Source organism: Chanodichthys erythropterus, chromosome 2 (genome assembly GCF_024489055.1).
Source record: "Chanodichthys erythropterus isolate Z2021 chromosome 2, ASM2448905v1, whole genome shotgun sequence".
In the NCBI taxonomy this organism is placed as follows: Eukaryota; Metazoa; Chordata; class Actinopteri; order Cypriniformes; family Xenocyprididae; genus Chanodichthys; species Chanodichthys erythropterus.
In genome coordinates this window covers 7,892,942-7,909,854 of record NC_090222.1, presented here as the reverse complement: position 1 = coordinate 7,909,854, position 16,913 = coordinate 7,892,942, and the positions used below count along the sequence as shown (strand labels likewise).

The 16,913-nt window shown below is 38.9% G+C and overlaps 1 protein-coding gene across 21 annotated transcripts in view; it reads left to right on the top strand.

Moving 5' to 3' along the window:
* Positions 1-16,913, top strand: part of sox4b (SRY-box transcription factor 4b) — a 199,171-nt gene that overhangs the window by 53,792 nt on the left and 128,466 nt on the right. The window contains exon 3 of one of the 21 annotated variants that reach the window (XM_067400605.1): positions 13,958-14,171. The exons of the other annotated variants lie outside the window; for them this stretch is intronic. The gene's annotated coding sequence lies outside the window, so the exon portion shown is untranslated. The remainder of the gene's footprint in view (positions 1-13,957; positions 14,172-16,913) is intronic. 21 annotated transcript variants of the gene reach the window in all.

Sequence of the window (16,913 nt, the reverse complement as noted above, 5' to 3'; positions counted from 1 at the left end):
TATAAGAAACTTCAGATTAATAATCTGAATATAAAATCACCAGATTATTAATCTGGAAAACAAGCCTTGTGCATCATGGAGAATAATATTCTGAGTAATTTGCAGTTTGTTTGACAGTTTTAGGTCAAACGGTGTTGTAGTTTAATGGATATAAATGGGTTTAGTACTGTATATGAGAAATACCAGATTAATAATCTGGAAAATAAGACGTATAAAAAATACCAGATTATTACTCTGGAAAATAAGCCTTGTGCATCATAGAGAATAATATTCTGAGTAATTTACAGTTGGTTTGATACTTTCAGGTCAAATGGTGTTGTGGTTTAATGGATTTACAGTATTGTATACATTAAAATAAAAAATAAAAATATTATAAAATAAGTGAAATGCTAATTCCAAAAACGGAGCCTTGTGCAATAAAGGGGATATTTTTCTGAACATTTTACCATTAGTTTGATATCATAATGTCATATAGTTAAATTGTTTAATTGATTTATAGGGCTAATTATTATATATTTTATTTGGTGAAATTAAGCCTTGTGCAATGCAAAGGACATTTGTTTATGCATATCTGAGTTGGTTTGGGCTGAAAACGTGAAATGTGCTTAGAGTTTAATTGGGTATGAAACCGAATTTCTGACGAATGTCAAACGTTAAACTAACTTTACCGCCGTACTCGCACCCTGATATTTCTGGATATAAACCTTACAGTCTGATATAAACACTTCAGTCTCTCACTCATTTTCCTGTCGTCATCATCTTAAAGTGTGTATTATGCACAGTATTATTGTGCTGTTGCAACATTAATGCAAAGACTGATAGTTGTACAATGTGGTGTTGGAAATTAATTAGGTCTTAGTTTAATCATTTTAATCGATCAGGATTAGTTATAACAAATGCTTGAATGTGGGATGATGCCATATGAGATTACATGCTATATGTATTTAAAACATATTAAACTCACGACAATATTATGTATCTCAATTTTATATCCCCCATTAAAGTATATATTGGGAGTTTTTTTTTTTTTTGTATTAATAAATTATATATATAAATAATGTTCGCCGTACGTAATACGATCGGGGAAAATTGCTGAATGAGTAGCTGCGTAGCCTTTACTGTATGACAGCTCGTAATAAATCCACCTGCCACCACCGTCTTAGCGGCCGTACAAGCTACAAACCAGCAGAAAATAATTTCTTTGTAGATTATACAAAAGCGACTTGGAAAACAGACAAAACAGAAAAGGTAAGAAGCGATATTTGCGAAAAGAGCATATCAATCTAATAGTCGTAGACGCATAGCGGAACTAACTTTACCCTGCGTCACGTGATTTCCGATTCTTGTGAAAAAGGCCTATTGGAATGTAGAGGTCCTCGCTTGAGAGGCTTCCGATTGGTTGACGCGACTTGTCATTTACTTTGACCCTCCTGTCGGCGGCGGTTTGAACAAACAGTACAGCGTTGTTGGCAGGGGGGCCAAGGCGACTGTTGTCGCTCTCGCCGGCGGCGGTGTGAACGCACGGTAACCGTGTGTCACGTCAAACAAACGGAAGCCTCTCAAGCGAGGACCTCTACATTCCAATTGGTTGCCGCCGAACCGCGTCATAGCTCATTAACATAAAGTTAACCTGATTTCAACTCTCCTCGACGCTCTCACCGTCCAAGACGCGCTGCGCCGCTCTCGCCGGAGCTCGCCGCCGGCTCTCATTGAAAATGAATGACTAGCGTCATTTTGACGCTCTCGCCGCCCGCGGTGTGAATACACAGAAACGACAAATCTATGAAAATGGTTCAAATTTCAAAAAATATTTCTTCCGATCAAAAATTGAGTATCCAGATAGCATGAACTGTTCTCATGATTTAGCGACCAAAGCGAAGCAAGTTCAACCAGGGAAAACGAAAAGGATTTGAGATGTGTTTTTTATGGTTTTGAGCCAGCGGGGTGGAGAGAAAGCTGGCCGACAATGAATCAGCGGCGTGGCTTGTTGAGAGCCTGTTGCAGCGGCCTGACTGTGGAGGAAGGCCCACTCCTTTGCGGGAAGAGGGCAGCATTGCATGAGACACAAGCTTGGTGTTTGAGGGGCTTTATTATCCATTGCTCTTCCCAAATTTTGTTACAAAACATCATTAAACATATCTACTCAATCAGCATTAGTGAAGGCCTATATATAAACACAGTCGACTCACCCATATTCTTCAACAGTTTTTTCAGCATCTGGCCCTGCCCTAAGTTCCCATTCCCAACATGTCCGTAATCGATCTCTTCGCATCCGATGAACAATCTGTGCCCCCGATCCCACGGCGTTATCTCGGGGCATCAGCCCAAACAAACGGGTCCCTGCATGAATTTTCACAGTTACGCCATCTGGATCAATGTTGATAGAGGGGGATTCACATTTAAAACTGTTTTTGTATAAATAATTTGCCGTTCTAAACTAACGTCCGGCATCCTTGTGGTTTAAACATGCACTTGTTGTATATCACGTTCAGATCGCACGCACAGTCACGGACAGAATCATTATGAAACTCTGAACTTATTGTCATCGCTGTCCTGCGATTTATTAACAAAATCGCTTAAACTTATTTATGTATTTCCATTTTTAATTAACTTCAACGCACAGCATCACTATTATTAAAGAGAAGCAGCACAAACTGGTAGGACAGTTCTTACACGCAATCGTTCTTTTACTGATGCCTTTAAATAATTATTTTCTTAAGCCAAGGTCTCACTACTTTGAACATTGTCGTGATATGACGTCACGGTCTACAGCATTTTTTTATAAATATGAATTCAACATATAACATATAGTAATACATTCATATGTAAAAATATACAACCTACTCGACCGAACAAATTCAAGATGCACATTTTTATTTTGCAAAGCTCGTTGTCTTTTTTACATAAGTGAGTCTCTTTTGATCTTTACTAAAAGAAGGTGCATGTGACTCAAATCAGCAACAGTCAAAGAACAAACGATCAATATCAAACCGATGTGTTGGAGGTGAATATATGCAGATTATAAAGTGTTTTAAGGCTTCTTCTGAGAAAATAAGAATATGTACAAAGTTTAATAATCAACTTAAACTTCATGATGTACATAATCCCGCAAGGCCACTCTTTCATCTCGCATCTCTCTTGTGTCTTTGATTCAAGCATTAGAAGACAAGTGTCAGGTCACGGCAGCAGCAAGCCTGGGCCGTGCCCCAGATTCCCTACTCTCTTCCTCCCTCCGCTTAACCGCACACTGTGGCTTTCCCCTGCTCCGCACCTCATTCAACAATGCCCACCCCTCCCCAGCTTCCCTCTTTTTCTTTTTCTTTGTGTTTCCCCAGGCTCCAGGGGCCGATCTGAGCGTGAGGCTGCCTCCGTTAGCGGCGCATGCCCAGATGCCTTATTTTCCTCCCCAGCTCCCCTCTTTTTCTACCCTCCTTGTGTTTCACCATGCTCCAGGTGCCGGCCCGAGTGTGAGGCTGCCTCCGCTATCGGCACATGCCCATACGCCTTATTCTTCTCCACAGCGTTGCTCTTTTTCTACTCTCCTTGTTTCTCCCCAGGTTCCAAGGGCTAGCCTGAGCGTGAGGCTGCCTCCGCAATCAGCCTCAGTCCCAGCCATTCTTTCAGTCTGCCTTTTCCAGATTTTTCTCTTTTCAACATTATTTATTTGTCATGTAAACAGCGTGATGAACCTCCAATCTTGCTCTATTAACTACGCAGCATCGATTTTTCCATAAACTTATTTTCGGCTCACCCTCCTCTGAAATAGCCCATTCACAAACATCCCTTTTTATCAAAGGCATCCAAAGAACCCAGCCCATCTGCCAAGATGCCAGGAAACCCATAACTTTAGACATCCTCTCCAAATGTATCTCCACTCTCCACAAGGCTACTACACCAATACAGCCTGCACTCTTGACGCAACGTTTATACTGGCTTTTTTGGCTTTCTCAGATGTTCAGAACTCACCATTATGTCCAGCTTCAACCCAAAGTATCATCACACAATTACAGACTTATCAGATGATGACATATTCTCTAACTTCAATAAACAAGACAGACAGATGAACAAGACAGAGAAATGAATAAAATGCCATTACAACTATATTTTTAATCTTTCTGCACCAATTCTGCCATACCAAACTCTTTCATCCTATTTACACTTTAGAAATGCTCAGGCCAAATTTCCATCTGACCCACTCTTCGTCGATGATTCCAACCGCCCTGTCACACGTTTGGTTCCAAAAACACCTTAAATTCATCTTGATTCAATTTGGCACCCCAGCAAACCACTTTTCCAGTCATTTGTTTCACTTAGGAGTAGCAACCACAGCTGCCCACAGCTGTCTTTCCCAGCATCAGATTCAAACACTTGGTCACTGGTCATCAGAAGCTTTATTAGAACTACACCCGATCAATTTGCTTCAACATTAAAGAAGCCCAACGAACACTTAGCAGCTAAGTTTTCAGCTCCAGCTTGTTCTCTCATGCATAACCTCAAGTTCACCATATCTGACTCAACTAGTGCCATAATTTCAATAAAGAGGAATATTCTATTACATTGCCGCAGCAGTGATGTTGCCTCGGCTCCCGCAGGAGCTCAGTTCTTCTGGCTATTCTCTCCACTACCGCAGCAGTGATGTCGCCTTGGCTCCTGCAGGAGCTCAGTTCTTCTGGCTATTCTCTTCACTGCCGCAGCAGTGATGTTGCCTCGGCTCCCACAGGAGCTCAGTTCTTTTGGCTATTCTCTCCACAACCATAGTTTTATGTATCTGGAGAAAGCGATGCATTAGCATTCCCATTCATCTTTATGGCAGCTGCTCGCTGTTGTTGCTTTCTGCCAATCGCAATGGTAAGCACCATGTGACTGAGTGCATTACAGTGGACATGGAAAAACATACATCTGTATAACACTGAAGGCACTAAACATCGACTAAACTGTAATGAAATATTTATGATTTTATCAGGCTACTTTTGAGTGGCTGTCAGTGGAGGAACAGGCCCCCCCCCCCACATAATGATATAGTAGTGCATGACAACTGTTCATGCAAAACCCTGATGACCCTCTGAGTAAAACCTCTAGTGTAGATAGAAAGGATATGCACCCATACGCAACAGGGAACATTCTCAGAACTTTGGCTAATGTTCTGGCAAGGTTCTCTCAAACTGAAGTTTATTTAAGAAGATTAGGGAGGAGCATGTTCTGGGAATTCAACCAATCAGCATGAGAAGAGACCTGAATATATAGTCTCTGTCCCATGACAGTTTTGCAACATTCCCCTCCACCCCAACGCCTCACTTTGGCTGGTTCCTATCCCAATCAAGGACTGGGGGAGTACTCGAAGTTCGGGCCAAATTCTTAACTCGGATCCCTCCCCTTGGACAGCACAGCAAATATGCATACGATAAACATTCTTAGAACATATTTTTGTTAGCTGGGCAGCCACTGATCTTATGAAAAGACCGGTCTGTCCTCTAAACGGGTGATTCAATTTTTTAATTGATTTAACCTTTCCGAGCTACTCCATCACCTACTTCAACTTGTTCCACTACTGATCTGTTCACATACTGAATGAAATAAATCTGAAAGATGATCAACTTGATTCCATATCACAGGAAAGCATGAAAGTTCAAATAAATAGTGGTGAAATTAATAGGATACTTCATAAGAAATGCATTTACTACTTTATCTGTCATAAAAGCTACCGTGTGCTGACTTGAAAGTGATGCCGCTTGTTTGCTGAGAATAATTGGGTCTATGAGTGAGTGTATATAACAGCCCAGATCATCAGCACAGCTTTGATAAGATCCTGCTGATTTATTGCTCTGTTTATAGAGCGCCTTACGGATTTGCATTTTCCCTGGGAGAGGCCGGTTGTTGCCCCTAGTCTTTATCTGTGTTTCAGAGTCATCTGGATCTGCTACTGTATGTGTCCCACCTCGCGAACCCCTGTGGTCTGAGCTGACTTAATGCAAACCTGTGTGAAGTCAGCGCTCTTTTACAGCTTTCCATATGGTTTAGTTGTGAGACTGTCCAGTCTAGTCTTAAATCTGAGATCTGTTGGACTCTGTGCCAGTTCTGATGTTATGAGAGCTTAGTGGCCTGGTTATGAATTGGAGCCCATAACTACTGGGTGTAGCTGATGGGTTTTTGGCACACTAGGCACGATTTATATCATCACAGAACTACGATTATAGAGGCCCTGCCAGCGGAAATGGACCACCTCTCTTGTTTCTCTCTCTTTCTGTGGTATAGTAATGAATGATTAACTTGTAGTGTAACTCCTAGTGCCGTAGGCCGTAGCTGTGAATGCATGGAATTATATATGAGCTCAGCCCCATGTAAGTAGTATGTTTGTGTAGTGTGAAGGAATGAAAGCATATGCAAAAACATTGTCATTTTAATTTAGTCTAGACAAGGTCCACCCACTGACTGTTACTCTATGGCCGCAGGGGAAAAACTGATGTGTGTGCGTGCGATTTCATCTAAATACTGTTTTTTTTGTTGTTGTTTTTTTCCCTTCAACAACGTCTTAAAATCTCAGGTCCTGCATTTGCATGCACATACAGGAGTCCTGTACACAGCAATTACTTAATTTCTTTTGCCTTTGAGTCAGTGTGTATGCTTAAAGTGGGGGTCACATTCACCATTATTCTTCAAATTTTCACTGGCGAAATCCAATCAATTTAATAGGAATCCATGTAGTCAGGAATTTCATGTGGGAGTTATCAGATTTAATTTCTGATCAGTGTCTTTCTAATAACATTTAAAATATATATATTTCTTATATTCAGCTGCTTAAATGTACTTAACATAACACTGCATTTTAGCAAAAACTCACTACATGCTAACTTGCTAACAAGTCAACAGTATAGTTTGCCTTTAATTGGACCTGTATGTTGCAATTTTGCTAGGTAATTGCATGTGTGGTGTTATATTTTATTGCTAGTCTATGATTATTATAAGTAGCTTAAAAATATTCTGGGTTTAGTACAAGTTAAGCTTAGTTCAGTTGCTTTTTCAGAATTTAATAGCAGAAATGTGTGGTTTATAATTACATATAAGCATTTTACAATTTAATTCTTCTGTTAACCTAGACACAGCAAAGTGGGGTGGAACTTTGTTTAACTTAGCATGATCATGATGACTTCACAACGCATATGCGTGAAAGGAAAAAAAAAAACAGTGAGCCAGGTTGCAGTGGTAAAACGCATCTACTTTTACAAGCATCTGTGCACTCTGCATTTTTATCAACAAGTGACCAATTCTATGTTTTAACATGAGATATTTGCTGCATCACCCACCTCTGCTGCTCTACACCATAAACATGATGGAAATCACATGTGATGTCTCTTGTATTAATCAAACAGAACTCTAACAAATATAGTGATCATTGAGTCCCTCCCCTCTGTTATATGACTGTTAATGAATGTCTATTGTCTCTATATCTGTCTTTCACCAGTTCTCTCTCTCCATCTCTCTCCTACTGTGGTAGGATGTCTGTGCGTGTTTGTGTGTGTGTGTGTGTGTGTGTGTGTGTGTGTGTGTGTGTGTGTGTGTGTTGGGTGAGGTTATACTCACTCCGTCAGGACTCCCTGTAGCGATTGGAATTTAAGCCACAGGTAGCTATTAAATTCCTGCAGGAGCTTGGAAGAGTAATTTAAGAGGCGGCGATGCCAGAAAGCACAGCTTTTACAGGGAAGGACCTGCTCATTCTCTCAGAGAAGAAACACATTACTGCACACTGAGTAGATTTCAGAGACTTAGTGCTTCATGTCTTGTTCTTGTTCTGTGACTTTTCAATACTGTTGCAAAAACGTCTTACTGTAAATGTGTTTGATGATCCAGTTATGAGCTTTAAGCTCTCAATATGAAAGGTTAAGATGTAGTCAGATGAGTAGAAACTTTTAAGATCACACCAATCTGCCTCATTAGTTCAGTAATATAGCCTGAGAAAAATGCAGCAAACTTCTCTTTGCAATTTGCCACACACTGATTTAAGTATAATCTAAAGCAAATGTTTTCTACAAGCTGCAAAAAAATGGTGTAGGATTTACTTTGAAACAATTTCCACTCAGAAATTGCTAGTAAATTTAGTCAAATAGTAAATCAAATAATTACAAAGAAATGCCAAGTAACACATTTAATTTAATGTGAAATTTTAAATTAGGAAGACTGAAATAGTATTCCTATTTTTTTTTTTGTAAAGTGTACTCCAATAATCTCATTTTAGTTTGAAATTGCATTTAAAGAAATAGATCATTCTGTCATCATTTACTCACCCTCATGTCGTTAAAACCCATCTTCCTTTCATGAATTTCTTTCTCCTGTAAAAGACAAAAGAAGATATTTTGAAGGAAATTTTTAAACGATGAGGGTGAGTAAATTATGATAATTTGAAAATGATAATTTTCAAGTGAATGATTCCTTTAAGGTGTGTGTCAGCACTGCTGCTTTGGCCGAATCCCTAAGTGATCTTCTGGGGGGTCTGTTTCTTGTAGTGCTTTGTGATCTGAAACGTGTGACTTCAAAGACTGTTCCAGTTAGTCACCCTCTATAGCTGTTTTCTAAAGCCCTGGAACAGATCCTGTTTCCATACTAATGACATTTTTTGTAATTGTATTAATGGCAGTGATGTGTACTGCACACTGCACCCCCCAACCCCACCCCCATTGAAGGCCCCACTGAAGGCCCCACTGAAAAGGTTATCCAAAGAAAAAAAAAAAAAGAAAAAAAAAATGGATTTGATCAGAAGATTGGAATTGGGCACTTTGGATTATGGTGTGAACAGAGTTTCTATTTCACTCTTTTCCAGGAAAGCCTTTAAAAATCATTTTTTCCTTCAGTTCACTCTTCAATTTTTCCATAAAACCAACTTGTTGAATCTGGTCAGAATCAGTTGGAAACAGACTATACATTTGTTTAGGATAGACTACACAATGCAGATGGCTCCAAGAACATCACCTGTAAGCTAAAAATAATCTGCAGAATAGGAAACTTCATCCCACTAAAATTAAGTTGAAAGCTTTTCAATTCAACAAAAGGGCAATACTAAATATTCTTTTAATGTACAGGACTAATGTGATTAACCAAGTATTCAAATCTCAGATATTCATAAAGAATGATGTGAGGGATATTAGGCAAATATATGTCATGTATGCTCTCTGTTTAGTCTATGTAGAAGCAAATGGACTATGGTGTGATTGTGGATCAGCGTAAAGCTCTCTTTCTTGCTCCATCATGGTCGTTGTCTTCAAACCGCACAAGACAGTAATGGAAGTCAAACACAGAGTCTCTTTTATGGATTGTCAGGCTCTTATTGCATGATCATCCCATTATTTTCATGTGAAATGGTTTCACAGGCCTTTAGCACTAACTGTGCTGTGATCTGCATTCAGAAAGTTTAAAGCCTCTGCGTATATACAGTGAACAGAATAAATGAGTACACCCCCTCTGAAACTTCTGAAAGTCAGCAATTACTCAATTACTTAGAAGACATGTTAGGGTTCTTCAGAGATATAATGTACCAGCAAGTCTGAATCAATTACCAAAAAAGCGTGTAAAAATTATTCAGGAAAATAAGATTTTCTTATCAAGGTGATACAATGTTGTGTAGCAAAAATGAGTACACCCTCCTAAAAGTTACTAAATAAAACTAAATACATTTTAATAAATTTTTCTGGTGTACGTTTAAGGCAATGTTTGATCAACAGGTAAGCATGTTGAACCGAAACATTTAAAGAGAAGTAATTTCTTGACAATTAAGTGTTATATAGCCCACTGAATCATTCTCAGACTTAATGCTGACAACAATGGAACCACTTGGGAGAGAACTGTCAGGAGAATTATTTCTTAGCACAAAAGAGGACAGTGGTACAAGAGGATTACCAAATGTGAAAATATAGCGAAAGTAACACAGAAATTCAAAAACAATGGACTTGTGACAAGGCCCCTGAAATAATCAGGCCTTCATTCTAAGCTTTCATTTAGTGATGAGGGATTTTTTACTAGACAAATAGCAGGAGAAATACCAAGGGAGTGTCTCTCAGCCAGCAAAAGCTATGAGAAGAGTGTCTGTTTATCTCACAGAGTAAGATGCAGCCTGCAGAAATTACATGCATGGTTGTTGTTCTCACTGGAACTACTTACTGTAGCCAAAGCACAATAAAGTCAGTTAGCCATTTCCAAAGCCCATATTTACAAAATATAGATTCTGGGAATCAATACTCTGGTCTCATGAGACCAGATCAATCATTTTGGATCTAACAGCATCCAAAATGTTATGATGTTGCTAGAGGAGGAGTACAGTGAGAAGTGCCTGGTTCCCACAGTAAAGTTCAGTGGTAGCAAAGCTCTTTATATAGGGATGTGCTGAAGGTGTGAGGGAGTTGTGCTTTATCAATGCTGTCATGAATTCCCACACCACTGTGTAATTTAACACACAAACTTGAAACAGAAGATGTTACCCTTTCCTCATTCCCTGCATTGCTGGGATTTTTTTTTTTTTTTTCAACCTGACAACGAGGATATACATTCTCCCAAGCAGAAAAACCTTCTGTGAACATGTATTGCACTCAATCTTAACACTCTTGAGCACCTGTGGGGGATTCTGTAGAGACGAGTTGAGCAACACTCCCCATTAAAGATCAAGGCATTTAAGGAGCTCAACATCCAGGAGTTAAACAGGACAGATGTGACAATTTGTCATGAACTTGTACACTCCGTGCCATGAAAGTTTCAGAGTAGTATATTCAAAATTATGGAGGGCATACTAAGTACTAGAATATTATATATTTGTTGAATTAAATCTAGGGTGTACTCATTTCTGCAGTCCTTATTTTAAACAAAATTGGCTAATTTGCTTATTTATGGCTATTAACATATATATTTCTCAGTTTTTACTACGTATTTGTTTAATACATTTAGTTTTGCCATCTTTGCATGAATTGTATTAGTGATCATAAATAAAATACATCTTTTGTATTTGTTCAGAGGAGGTGTATTCATTTATGCTGTGCACTGTATCTGCTCTCACTTTTTCTTGATATGGAGGCCCTGTAATCAGCAAATCCACAGATGCCTGAGACTAAAGGCCCTGATATACTTCAAACAAACTTGAATAACGAACTAATGTGACATAATTTCGAACAAAATCAGTCCAAAACAAAGTTCATTTGTGTTCTTTTTGGAAGTTCGAAACGGCTTGCCAAAGTGAACTTTCGGGAAAAGTTCTCTCCAGCTGCAAAATACTTTCGTACTACCAATGGTCTGTGACGATAACGTAATAGGAGGTGTGCACCGAGGCGCCACCTTCATTTGCATGGAACTGTTCTCTGACTAATTTCATCTGTAGAGTTTGTTGAGGTAAGAGCTCCGCGGGTGAAAACATGAACACACTGGATAGCCGCTTTATAGTACAAAAAAAAGTTGTGCTTCTGATGAAATTAGGCACTGACACTGTTTTTCATGTTTGATACTGTAAAGCTGCTTGCTTTTAAGCAATTTTTGAATAAGGAGCTATATAAATAAACGTGACGTGACTGGAGTGCTAATTTGCAGAGCTTATGCTAACATACCAATGTTGTTATGATCAGACGCTTTTCTTATGCTTTCTATAAAATTGCTTGCAGTTTTCTCATTTGTGTTTATTTTATTACTGAGAAGAAAGTGTACAGCAAGTATTTACATATTCATCTAACCGTTGCTCTCAGTAGTGTGGGCGGCATCAGATGTTCGATTACAGTATATCGCTGGTCACGCATTTCCTTTTACTCCTAAACGAAGAATGAAAAAGAACTTAGTTGTAAGTATATCGGGGCCTTTATATCAGGCAGCTTTGTGTGTCCGTGTCATGTCTGAAAAGGCAATCTGCTTTCTTCTTTCTGTTAGTGTCTTGTCACCATCTGAGGAAATCTGTAGCTTGTTTTCAAAGCATGACCCCCTACGCAGAGAAGAAGCAAAGAGCTGTTTGCACTCCTGAACTTTAAAGCGTTTGCCGTCTCTCTGAGGCTCAGTGAATGATGGGAGGAATGCTGTAAACAAGCTTTCAGACAGCCTGCCTACACGCATGAGTCACAGTTCTCATGATGATGTGAATCACACGCCAAAGCCTGATGGTGGTCGGATCCCGTGGTTGAACACAGATTACAGGATGCTGATGAGGCATATTGAGCTCAACTTCATAAAGCCTCTCAGTCAGTAATTAACTCAATCACAAACAGCACTCATATTTCATTTGCATGTGACACGTGAGGCTTTACTGAGGTAATGGTCCCCATCTGAGAACAGAATTCATTTTTCTGAGATCTGGTGTCTGAATCATAAATGGACCTTGAAATAGGATGGAATGAGTGATATTTCATGATGATAAGAGTAAAGCTCAACTTACACCAGGGCTGAACCACCCTCATTTTAAAAGCTATTTATTATTTGCTTTAACATAAAACTGTTTAGTGTGATCAATGTAATTCAGGCCTTGAAGGGATGTGGGAGTGGGGAACTGGGTGTTTATAAAAGCTCAGAATGCGCAATGTATATAATTAATTAATAGGCTGATTTTATGTTTCAGTGTGGATGGTTAGAATACAGGCGGCAACATGTGAGAAATGCCAGTACGCAAGAAAAGTGAGGGTACGGAAATCCAGAAAAATTTAAATGGGGAGAAAAAAAAATGGAATCCAGAAAATATAATTTGTTATAATTACCCATATAAATACCCATTTTACAGTTTACTGTCCATTAATGGTTTATGTGGACTGAAGAAGCTTTATGTTCTGAAGGTTAGAGTACAGTATGTCTACATTGTTTTAGTTCAAAGAAGCAGCCCAACTGAGCTCAGATCAGATGGTCAAGGTAACTTCTACAGTTTCCTGTTTATGTCTACAGAGAGCAGCTCTGGCCTGTGTGGAGCTGCACAGAGTCTACACATACACTGGATTAGGTCTAATGAAGCCCTGAGATTCCTACATGCCTCATTTGATAGACCATTAAGCCACTTTTTCAATAAGTAAAAGACATTGGGAGGGAGGGGGAGAAACAGAGCTATAGTAAGAGAACAGGAGCAAAGGTGCACAGAGATGACCTTTATTCTCTCCGAGTGCTTCATTAAAATGAACGAGGTGTTTAATTCCGCTTGCCTGCGTCTATGAATGTGACACCCTGTTATTGTGGAGCGATCATACAGTAGAGGTACATAGATACTCAGCAATGGTCACTTGAGCCCTATCTGATGAAGTTAAAGAGGCTCCTCTGGGTCCGGCTTGACATTTAGATTGGACATGGACGTCTCCCTCCTGTAGGCCCAGATCTTAATTAGCTGAGATCAAAGAGGCCATTTATCTTCATCTCAATTGTATGACTGTGAATCATCTGCTCATTTTAAAGTCCCTTTAAACATAACAGCACATTTTAGACACTTGTTTCCACAGTTTGAGCAGTAGTATCACCCTTTGGAGACACTATATAGGACTAGTTTGACTAGTTCAGCTGAGTAGCTTCAGCTGCTCGACTCCAGAACACATACGCAGCTCCTTCAGTGTTTGTTTACTGAATCTTTTGGTCAACCATAAAACCAAGTGCGCACTAAGAACTTATACCCGTCAAACTGCATCTATTTAAAGCTGGTGTGAAGTGGAAGTTGCACTAATATTTTCTTCCTTATTGTGTCATATATCCAACTGCTTCTGGGACCATAAAAAAATGTAGGGTAGAGAAGAGATCAGAGAAGAGATGTTGCTGTAATAGGGAGGGATGTTTTTGATTAAAGATTACTGGAGTACATGAGCTAATAATAATAATAATAATAATAATAATAATAATGAAGTGCACAGATAAATCATTTATAATAAATATTGCAATATTCAAAAAAAAATGAAATTTCATGGTGACTTTAATGACTATTTCTGGTCTGTCCTTCACACATTTAATGCAGAATCATTCTCTTTCCTACTGTGTGCTGTAGGTATGATTCTGTTTCACACAAACTCATCAAGACAGAAACGACACGGCTGATTTTTCAGAGTCAACAGATAGCATGAAGGATGAGTCTGTGGTTGTACTTGTACTGATGTGGTCGAGGAGATGAGTATTTGGTTTACGTTACCTACGTGTACAATCTCTCTCCCCCCTCTGCTCATACACTCTCTTGCAGTTTCACAGTGTGCACACATGACTAAGTAAGTTTTTTGTAATAGCATCTGAGCACACTAGCACACTGAGCACACTAGGATAGTTATGATCTTATTATGAATATAGCAAACGAGATGGACATGAAATTAATGAATGAATTAAATTATGAAATTAAATTTATCACACAATATACTCAAAAATTACTGCAATAATTATGAATTGTTTGTTATACATTGACTGTTGGTAGATTTTATTAACTGAGACATAACACTTTTGTCATTCGGCCAAGTAGATGCAGTAATCAGCTGATGCAGATCATCTCAACATAATCCAATATCATTAATCTAGTAAAACAGGAAGGGCCTAGTTTTGTGGTTTGCTGTTGTACTCTCAGTGAGGATGAGGAGTTCCAGTGCGAAGAACGACATAGAGATATTACATGATGATTGCTTCATATGAAGTGAAATCTCAATTCCTGCTTGCACGATGGAAGAAACTCTATCTGTGCATCAGGGCAACAGCAGTGAGTTTGAGCTTTTCCTGGTCATGGCTGTAACAGGAGTACAACTGATTTGGCTGGACTTGCCTGACAGATGTTGTGCTAGGCTCTGGTTCTCGGTGTCCGGTTTAATGGAGCGGATTGGAAGCCGCCCCATCCTGGTCTCAACAATGAGTCTGAATTGGCCCCCTGCTCCCACATAGGCCATTCAGAGCCAGTGTCTGGAGCCCGTCCGCTCTGCAGTGGAAGTGATATGGGCACCGGTGTCTGTTTCACCAGCCCTTGGCCTTTACATGAGACGTTTCATTATCTGATAGAGTTTCTGAAATGAGCAGCAGATGCCCTGCCTGGAGGCTGTGGATCTCTCTCTGTCTCCCTCTCTCTCTCTCTCTCTCTTTGTTTAGTATGTTTTTAAAGCTATTTTAAATATGGACTAATGAAACGTCTTTATATTTCATAACAGACACGCATCTACCTTATGCACAGGAGAAGTGTGTCATTGTTTTGATGTTAAAATGCTTGACATTGACAACATTAGCTCAGCCAGTGGTGTGAGTTTGGGGCCAATCTATCTGTTTGTCTGACCATTGGAGGACGGGGGGCATGTTCAAGAAATAATTATTTACAGTGTTGTTCGGTGATGTACACACACACACACACACACACACACACACACACACACAAAAACTTTCAAAAATTGCTAAATTTCAGAAACAATTACAAAGAAACAATAAGTGACATTAAATTATTATTATTATTATTATTATTAGTAGTAGTAGTAGTAGTATTAGTAGTAGTAGTAGTAGTAGTAGTAGTAGCATTTATTTATTTATTTTTTGCAGAAAAAACTGAACTAGTATTTTCTTGTAACCTTGTAACCTTCTCTAACAATGTTTGCTTAGGATGTTTTATAGTCTATATTCTTTTTGCACTGCTGTGACAAAGTACAGCAGCATGTAAACAAAACAATTTGTTAGTTTATTTGGGTGAAGGCAAAAAACAAAGCCTGGAGTGAACAGTCATCATGAGTGGGCTGTGTTTTAAATCAGGAACTCACTGCAAGAGATGAGTGAAACTAGCAGGAGGAAGTTTGGTGTGATGAAAGCGATCAAAACCAATTACATGCATCGCTCAATGACACAGAAACAACAGAGAAACAGAGAGCAGCATCCTCTCTGTGCCTTTCAAAGGTTTTTTTTACCTGTTTGCGATACTCTTGTGCATATGTTTGAATAGTTTTATGTGAAAAGATTGTTTCTCCTACTACATTTGCAGCTTCATTAATGACATTTTTTTAAAAAAAAACATGCCCACACCTTCCCAGTCTGTCTTTTGCTCTTACAGCTGTCCCTTTTTCATTAAAATACTTTCTTGAATCCCAGTTACTTAATAAGTGGAGTCACTTTCAATCATTTGTAGGTTGATTTCACTGAAAAGTATAACTGTGACTTTCAAAACATTCATCTGTTTGAGTATCTTATCTGATTTTTTTTTTTTTTTTTTTTCTCAAGAAAGACAGTCTAGAGCTTCAAGGATTAGTTCACTTTAAAAAGAAAATTACCCCATGATTTACTTACCCTAGGTGTATAGGACGTTCTTCTTTCAGACCAATACAATCAGAGTTATATTAATAATCACCCTGAGGTTCCCAAGCAGTGCACAGAAACCACCTGTTTGAAGCTCAAAAAAGTGCATCCATCCATCCATCCATCCATCCATCCATCCATCCATCCATCCATCCATCCATCCATCCATCCATCCATCCATCCATCCATCCATCCATCCATCCATCCATCCATCCATCCATCATAAACATACTCATCGCAGCTCTGGAGGGTTAATAAAGGCCTTCTGAAGCAAAGCAATGCATTTTGTGTAAGAAAGATATCAGTAGTACTGAGATCGTTTTAGCTGGAAGTAGAATCCGAAATGCCATTTAGCCGCAAGCCAGTTATTTTACTTTATAAAGTGTAAAATATGGATATATTTTTTACACAAACACATTGCTTTGCTTCAGAAAGATTATGAAAGATTGATGCACTGAGGTTCAAACAGGTGGTTTCCGTGCACTGTCATTATAAAGCTTGGGAGCATCAGGGTGATTATTAATATAACTCTGACTGTATTTGTCTGAAAGAAGAAAGACATATACACCAAGGATGGCTTGAGGGTAAGTAAATCATGGGGTAATTTTAATTTTAAAGTGAACTAATCATTTAATTTGTATGATATTCCTCTAATGTCTTATAGACTCTTCTAATATAGAATAGAATTTTCTAACAAAAAATAT